The following is a 9,442-nucleotide window of genomic DNA, read 5'->3' as shown; positions in this document are numbered from 1 at the left end:
TCTAGTACAATATTATTTCAAGCTGTGATAAAATAATATCGTCGTTTTCGTTGCAAAATTGCATAAGGTGAATCGGGGTAAGTGCATATACGCGGTAGGTGCATCTCCGCCTTCTATCTTCCATACATATTATATTAGAATGCTGCCATCTATGAAGAATCTTTTTCAATCAAGTAAATTGACAATATGACCCATAGATGGCAGGTGCACTACACACATATAGCTACTTTTATGACTATTGAATTCAAAGTTTTTCAGTTGGTTCATAGACTAGTTGGTTTATGTCAAAGTTCGAGTCAAGAGTGTCGTCGTAATTTGTCAATAACTTTACTAAAACTTGTGCTGGGAAACTACAATTTGGTAAGTACCTTTCCTTTGAATTATAGTTTGATGTGTATATATTTGTTTAATGAATACTTAAAGATATTCTGACTTATAAGACAAGATGCACTTCCCTCCATAATTTTACATACTGGGGTAAGTGTAACTCTGTCTAGTTGCACTTGCCCCCAAATATTTTTGTATGGAAGGAAATTTAACTAGTGATGGGAAATACTTACTTAAGTGAGTACTTAGGTACATATTTTTAAAATCTAAACAAATCTTTTTAAATTATGGAAAGTAATTACTTACTATTATATTTGAGTACAATATTAACATTGCAAATTTTAAATATAAAATGAAGTGAGTACCTATATACTTATGTTGGTTTTTTTTTCAGAAAGAAAATGCCGAGGAATTATATTAGAAAGACTTCTAAAGCGTCTACTTATACCACAGAAAAACTTTTAGAAGCAGTGGAAGATGTAAAAAGCGGTCGCATAAATGGGTACCAGGCAGAGAAAAAATTCGGAATACCCAGATTGGCAATTATGTGTTATGTTTCTGGGAGGCTTGGGAAAAAATCTACCACGATGGGGCGAAATACAGCACTACCGGCTGAGGTTGAAAAAAGCCTAACCGAAAATCTACACGTCATGGAGAAACATGGATTTGGACTTTCTAAAAAGGAAGTAATTGAGTTAGTCACCCAATATATTGCGGATAACAATTATTTAACAACACCTTTTAAAAATGGAATTCCGGGTCATGATTGGTACATGGGATTCTCAAAACGGAACAATTTATCAATAAAAAAACCCCAACCTGTCGAATATGCCAGGAAAAAAGTTTTAGATCCGTTTATAATAAACGAATATTTTGACATTTTGACAAATGAGATAGAAAAACTGGATCTTCAAAACCGCCCTCATCAAATATGGAACATGGATGAGACTAGTTTCTCCAAAGATCCCAGCAAAACTAAAGTCGTTGGGCTTATTGGATATGCTTCCACCAGAACAATTAGTTCACCAGGAAGAGATAACACTACTGTTCTGTTGGGCTGCAGTGCAGGTGGTGATAAATGTCCACCGCTTATTATCTTTAAAGGAAAGTTTGTGTGGGATGAGTGGACTGATATCCTGTGAAATGCGGCACCACTTTAAATTTCATATATGCATTTTATATGGTGCACTTACCCCGATTCACCTTATCTGCTAAAAATGGGTTTGTGACATTTTTGTATTATTGAAACTGAAAAATCGCCTTTACGTACATGCAAAGTGGCACAACTGACAAAAAATTTGTTTTCGGTTAAATTAAGGAAATCTTTTTTGAATATCTGCATGTTCAAAAATGTTGGATGCAAAATGTATACTTAAATGATTCAACTGCCATACAAATCTGGCGTCTTTGTGTGTTGTGCTCAGGATTTAGTCGTTTTAAAAGATATATATGAATACATTTTCTTACTTTTACAAATTTTAATGCTTTTTCATGTATTGTCAATGAGATTATAATGTGGTACTTCGAATTAATGCGTTAGAACCACTTATTTTCATAATTTTAAAATTTGTCATCAGTTGTTCAAATTTGCAGGGTAGGTTTTTTATAATGTGGTTTTATTTTATTTGCAGATATACATTTTTGCCATCATGAATAATTCAACAAACAAAAGCCTATATGAAGGTGAAATAGTGGAGAGTTTACTATATTTGGGACCAGAAAAAATAGTTTCTAGGAGTGTTAAGAAACTGAGAATGATAGAAGCTACTGAAAATATGGAGAAATTCCTTGATGATCTACCCAAGTTACCATCACATTACTGCCGAGCAAGCACCAGTAAATACCTTGAGCCAACATTTCAAAGTGTTTTACAAATGTATAAAATGTATGTTGACAAATGTCAAGAGTTAAAAATTATAGCAGAAGAAAACTAAATATAAGTAGCTATTTTTCAACCAAAAAAAGGACAGTGTGATGTTTGCTGCGCATTCAAACAACAAAATGTAACAGAAGAAATATATTTACGGCACATTAAAAAGAATACATACAATTATATACAATACAAAATTATATACAATTTTATATACAAAATGCATTATTTTCAAAATAACGGTATTTAAAAAAAAAAATGAAAGTATATTTATTATACCTTGATGATTTCACTTAAAAATTGTTTTTTTTTTAAATATTAAATATTTATATATAAGTATATGTATTTCGTTTAAAATTGAATTAATAAATAGATTCCAGAAAAATTAATGTTTCGTTTTTCCCCTGGCTATTCTGTTTTGGCTGGTCCGGTCAAGATGAAGAGAAAATAATGCGACATCTTACGAAAATATTGTTAACTATGAAGAAATACATTTTGTGTTTTTGTTTGCATTAAAAATTTGTATACATACAATTTAATAGATGGCGTTAACAACATACTTTTATTTATCAATTGTGTTAGATAATCCATAGATGTCAGTAATACTATCTGTACAATGTGCCAATAATAATATTCGGCAATACAAAAAAATATTACATATTTAATTATTATTATTAGGCGTTGACTTGGACTGAGCGCGCTCGTATGAGACATCTTCATACTAATTATTCCTATCCAAGCTAGCTTGGATGAGTAGAACGCGGTCGAAGTAGGTAGCTTGGATAGGAGTAATTTGTATGAAGATGTCCTGTACGAGTGCGCTTGGATGGCGCTCGGTCCAAGTGTACTTGGATCGTGGCAACGCGGCTTTACGTATCAATTTTATTATAATAATTACATATTATTCAAAAATAATAGATATGTACCTACGTAAAGATGGTTCTATCATCAGAAATTGGGAATACTTGTTAAACCGAATTGAAGAGTTCTACAGCCATCTCTACAGTAATGACACTGACAATACGACTATAGACTTAGATCTTCAGAGAAATGGAAATTCGGAAGACCATACTCCCGAAATCACATCCTGGGAAGTAACCCATGCTTTAAATTACATGACAAGTGGGAAAGCCCCGGGGGAAGGCGGTCTAACGGTAGATTTCCTCAAAAAAGCGGGAAAAGATACAAATGAAGTGCTTGCACAATTGTTCGCAGCCTGCATACGCAAAGAGGATGTCCCAGAGACATGGAAAAATGCCAGCATTGTCATTCTTCACAAAAAAGGTGACAGAGAAGACCTAGCAAACTATCGTCCAATAAGTCTACTCCCTATTCTCTACAAGACGTTCACAAAAATTCTCTCAAACCGTCTGCAAAATGTACTAGACGAGAACCAACCAAGAGAACAAGCTGGATTTAGAGGAGGATACAGCACTATGGACCATATCCAAGTCGTCAGAGAAATCATACAGCGGTGCCAGGAATACAAACTGCAACTATGCATGTGTTTTATAGACTACTCGTATGAGAAGGCGTTCGATTCGGTAAAGAAATGTTCAATACTCGACGCACTCAGAAAACAAGGAATCCCTGGGCGCTATATAAATATGTTGAATAATATATACAGTAGTGCAACAGCATCTATCAATCTCCATAAACCATCGCGCAGATTTCCTATCAGCAAAGGAGTCCGACAAGGTGATACAATTTCACCTAAACTATTTACAGCTACCCTTGAAGACTTATTCAGGCAACTTGACTGGAATGACAATGGGATCCCCATAAATGGAGAATACCTGAGTCATCTGCGCTTTGCCGATGACATAGTAATTTTCTCGCAAGACTCGGAAGACCGCCAAAGCAGAATGCAGGAACTCGCTGAAGTAAGCAAGAAAGTAGGTTTGAAAATAAATGTAACAAAGATAAAAGTCATGTTCAACTGCTTTGCGGGCCAAAAGGAGATCCTCATCAATGGCACTCAGCTTGAACAGGTGAAAAGCTACATCTATGTGGGACAACAAGTGTCTATAGATGGATCTATATTTGATGAAATTGTTCGCATAGTAAAGCTAGGCTGGAGTTCTTTTGGCCGCCTGAATAATGTCTTTAAAAGTGACCTTCCACTGTGCCTAAAGCGCAAAGTGTTCAACCAGAGTGTGCTTTCCGTGATCACATATGCGTGTGAAACATGGACCCTAAGTAAAAGAGAGATCCAGAAACTTAGAGTAGCTCAACGTGGTATGGAGAGGTGCATGCTGGGCATAACGCGAAAGGACAAAAAGAGGAATGAGGGGATAAGGAAGCAGACAAGGGCATGCGATGTAATAGAGTTTATTAAAAGCCTTAAATGGAGATGGGCTGGACACATAGCTCGAAGAAGAGACAATCGTTGGACAAATCTAGTCATCCAGTGGTATGCAAGAAGTACAAAACGTCCGCAAGGTAGACCTATAGGCCGCTGGATCGATGAAATGATAAAGTTCTGCGGCAACGCAATGCACAGGACCAAGAGAAGTGGAAGCAGCTTGAAGAGGCCTTCATCCAGCAGTGGATAGATTCAGGCTGATGATGATGATTAGAATAAGCAAAATATACACTAAGTAACTACCAACTTCAAAATTAGTTCCCTGCTCTCACGTGGTATAGTTTCCAATCCCGATATTGTGGAAAATTTGAATTTTTATGCACCCGTCAATTACATGCGTGGTCGCAGCGATAACATATTTTGGGTGAAAGCTGTTTCCTCGTGTCAGGCTCACCAGGCACCAATAGCGAGAGGTGTGCGGTTGGTCAATGCACTCCATAGAGATGTAGACATTTTTAGCGATGATGATAGCCTACGTAAACTAACATAAAAATGTACAATATAATAATTAGGATAATAAAAAAATTAAAACGCTTGCCAACGACCATACCATGTTGAAAGCACCGGTTCTCGTCCGATCACCGAAGTTAAGCAACATTGGGCGGCGGATAGTACTTGGATGGGTGTCCGCTTGGGAACACCGCGTGCCGTTGGCTTTCCTTTTTATATTTTCTAGAAGAAATAAATTAGTAGGTATTCCATAGTATATTAGGGCTTTCCTTTTTATATTTTCTAGAAGAAAATGCATGATGAAATAAATTAATAGGTATTCCAAGGTATATTAGCAAAATGTTTTGAAATTTTTGCACATTAATTTTAATTAAACGACGTCTCAGTTACAAAAAATCGTTAGATTTATTATTGATAGGTATAAAACTAAACAGGTAGGTACATAGTTGGGTTTTTATGTCTTCAAATCTACATATAAGCACACATTACCTATGTTTTTTTTTTAAGTTATACCTACTTCTTTTTGCTCGTTTGGGAAAACAAATCAGTGTATTTTTGGCGTGACGTAACGAAGTTGCGCGCGCCGATGTAACACATAATTTATTATTAAGTAAGTATATTCATTTCGGTCTCATGGGTACATGCGCATGCGCATAGTGTTATTTAGTTAGTCGTTCAATACAACCAAGTAAAGAGCACGTGTTGTAAACATAACCAATATTGTGTCATAATAAATATATAATATGTTGATAAACAAATTTCTGTAGACTCATTCTACACTGTTAATTTATATTCATAAAACTTTATTTATATTGGAGTGTATATTTATTTTTTATTGTAAAGATAGTGTATCAAGATTTGAGACTATATTTATGTAAGTATTATTTTTATGTGTAAAATTATATAAGTATCAATAAATAAATAAATTTTGTGAATGTTGAGTTGGTAAATAGTTGAAAAAATATATTAAAATTTGATTTTTTATTAATTCATCATGGGCACTTCTGAATCGATTATAACCGCTGTATGGCAAAGATGAGTTTTGGTCCAATACAATATGTAACTAAATTACAATTATCATGTGCTATATGAGACACAGATGAATCGTCTACGTTTTCATCAACCTAATCCACTGTAATATTAATAGACTCAAGTAACGGCTTATTGTGTTTTGTTACGCCAAAGAAGAATAACTTCTAATGGTACGTTTACATCTGACACTTATACCGTTATACTTATTTTATGTGTCGGACATAAAATTTCATTTACTGTTTACACCTGCATGGATCTGACATAAAATTCTGGTATACTTCTCGTTGAAATAAAGTCTCGACACTTTATTCAATGGCAACATTGGAATAAATATATGCGGTGTTTACATATGATATTGTAATTTATTCGGACACTTATTTTGTATACTTCTCAAAAACGTTATGTCAGTTGTCAATATGGGAATGTTAAAAAAGAAAGCAGCGAGTAAGTCTTTTGGCAACAAAAAGGAGGAAAAAATGGTCTAGATGGGTGCGGGAATGGATTCAGCGACGAGAAGAACTAGGTGCCTTCCGTTTAATGTCAGAGTTTAAAATCGAAGATCCAACTCAATTTGTGAACTTTAGTTTGCAAGATTGGACCTTTTGCCAAAAAACAAGACACACAATTCAGAAATGCGTAGAAGAACGATTAACAGTAACATTGCGATATCTAGCACTTGATCGTCATTGCATATTCAATATAATATTATCGTACCTAATACGAGTGCAGGTGTGGGCCAAAATGAATTAGGTAATACCATTTGAAGCGCATTTTTTCTTCACAGAGTGCATCAGAATTAATCGTATGTGCCGAGAACAAGCGATATTTTATTTTCGAACAAAATCCATAGAACACGGCACATCCGATTTATTTCTCATTGTCTATGATTTTTGACAGATCGCTACAGTACATTTATTAACGTAAACGTTGGGCATACATTCATGGTGTACCTATGATTATTGATTGTCCGTTGTTTTAGAAATATACATATGCAATTCATTAGGTACCTACCTGTCAAACTACGAATATTGTGTCAGGTACTTGACATAAAAGTAGACGGTGGTCCAACTTCGGTGATATATCGCTCCAAGTTCGAACTTGTCGAAAACGCGGTGTTTACATTTGCGTATATAAGTAGATTGAATAAGTGGTAGGTGAGAGTCGACACACGCAAAATAAGTGGCAGATACAAATATACTTACTGTTTACACTTAAGTGAATATGGTGTCATACATAAATATGACGATATTAGTGTCAAATGTAAACGTACCATAACGCGCGTACATAAGTAGGTACACACACCGATTTTTTTTATCGTGGGAGTCTCATAATTAATAAGTACCTCGGGACCTTAGATTATAGAAAAATCGGAATAAGTCCCACCGTTGAGAATATTCGACAAAAAATAAATCCTAGCAGCTTGGTATTTGCTATAAGTGTCTCTTCGCTTGACTTATATTACTCAATTAAAAGATATTTCGCGAAAATTGACAATATTGTGTCACGTAAAAATAAAATAAAATAATATTTTACCGGTCTACTAAAAATTTTAATATTTTTTATTAATGACTAAAAATAATAATTGTCAAAAAAAGCCAACGGCTCGTGGTGTTCCCAAGCGGTCACCCATCCAAGTACTATCCGCGCCCAATGTTGCTTAACTTCGGTGATCGGACGAGAACCGGTGCTTTCAACATGGTATGGTCGTTGGCGTTAGCGCATATATTTTTAATTGTAAAAATAACATACTTACATAAATATTTAGTAAATAACAAATATAATTATTTATTATTTTTTTACTAACAAGAATTAAAAAAAGCATTTTTAATTATTAATTTAACTGCCATATTATTATGTCGTAGAATCCACGAATATTGTGAAATAAATTTTTTTTGTGAAAATAACTTCAAACTGAAGAGAAAATAATGTAACATCTAATATTGTTAATATTGAAAATATTGTTAACTATGAAGAAATACATTTTGTGTTTCTTTTTATACTAAAAATTTGTATACATACAATTTAATAGATGGCGTTAACAAGATACTTTTATTTATCAAACGTGTCAGATAATCCATAGATGTCAGTATTACTATCTGTACAATGTGTATCTGTACATACATAAAATTATTACATAACAATAATTACTATTATTAGATAATCGCTTACCTATCAATTATAATTATACAATAATAATAGACAAAATACTGATAATTTTTATTATCCAGTACCTACCGCCACATTATTCAAAATAGGTAAGTTGTTTTACTATTATTTTACTGGCAGTGTCGAAAATAAGCAGTTTTTTTTCTATTTATAGGTATTACCATGCTTATAAAGACAAGTATGTTTGTAAACAATAAATAATATTAAACACAATAATATATACCTACTTGTTTTTTAGTAATAATTGTTCCAGACAAAAGTTCCTTATTTCCTCAAAAAGGATGATATAGAACTCTACTTAATAAGACAAAAATTTCAATAGCATTAATCTCAGAGACTTGGCTGAGGTCTGAATTAGACTATCTGAAATTCAATGATTACACGATGTATCGAAAATACAGAAGGGATGGATACGGAGGAGAGCGATTCTGGTGCATAAAACACTGGCGTCTAAAGAAGAAAGAAAGAAAGACGGAAGAGCTAGACAAAATAATTATAAAGCCATTTAACAGAATAGGAGTGAGGACCTGATCGAAGGATCCCCTTCTAGAAGAGAAGAGGCGATATGACAGCGAGTCGCAGTCAAAGCCTCGGTAAAATCACAAAAAAAAAAAAAAAAAATATAAAATTTTAAATTACATGTTTGTGAAATAAATTAAATAATGTATCGGCTATGAACTCATACTTCTCACAATAATGACGAAACCGGTAGCACCTGCGTGTTTGGGTCAAAAATATTCTGTAAACTAGACCCCAGCAGTGGGGGTCACCACAAAGCATTTGCCCCTTTGATTATTATTATAATATATTCAGAGAAAAATCGAAGTCAATTTGACCTCATGGCGGGTTCATTTCTACCGGTCATACGGCATTAATTTAGTCAAGGTAAAAATAAACAATCAATAATCAACGCACTTTGTACCTACGGAGTATAGTCATTACATTTTGTATAAGCATATAACGGCATTTCAGTTTTTATTAGGTTTGAACATAGGATAGACATATAATGAACATAAATTAAGGCGATGTCTTTACCCACCAGAGGCACCTAGCGGAAAAATACGAAGCTTGCAATTTGAGACATTTTTTTGATAATTTACAATTTCAACTGTAATAATTATTAGGTACATATATGTAAGTATATGAATGGCTGTATTCTGTGAGGACCAAATGTCGTTTGTTTAACGCGTGCGTGCTACCTGTGCTCCTGTAAGGGTGAGAGACATGGCATC

General features: G+C 34.0%; 1 long non-coding RNA gene and 2 other non-coding genes across 3 annotated transcripts; 2 read left to right on the top strand and 1 right to left on the bottom strand.

The window, feature by feature from the left end:
• The first annotated feature begins 285 nt into the window (after positions 1-285).
• Positions 286-2,571, top strand: LOC147064461 (uncharacterized). The gene is made up of 3 exons (XR_015071935.1): positions 286-360; positions 722-1,548; positions 1,959-2,571. It is a non-coding gene; the product is annotated as an uncharacterized LOC147064461 (long non-coding RNA).
• Positions 2,572-5,098: 2,527 nt separating this feature from the next.
• LOC147064460 (5S ribosomal RNA) lies at positions 5,099-5,218 on the top strand. Its single transcript, XR_015071968.1, has one exon. It is a non-coding gene; the product is annotated as a 5S ribosomal RNA (ribosomal RNA).
• Positions 5,219-7,637: 2,419 nt separating this feature from the next.
• On the bottom strand, positions 7,638-7,756 carry LOC147064459 (5S ribosomal RNA). Its single transcript, XR_015071966.1, has one exon. It is a non-coding gene; the product is annotated as a 5S ribosomal RNA (ribosomal RNA).
• Positions 7,757-9,442: the final 1,686 nt, after the last annotated feature.

The sequence above is a fragment of the Rhyacophila brunnea genome, unplaced genomic scaffold (genome assembly GCF_057557595.1).
Source record: "Rhyacophila brunnea isolate RB1 unplaced genomic scaffold, BYU_Rbru_1.0 scaffold_7, whole genome shotgun sequence".
NCBI lineage: Eukaryota > Metazoa > Arthropoda > Insecta > Trichoptera > Rhyacophilidae > Rhyacophila > Rhyacophila brunnea.
This window is presented reverse-complemented; position numbering and strand designations above follow the sequence as displayed.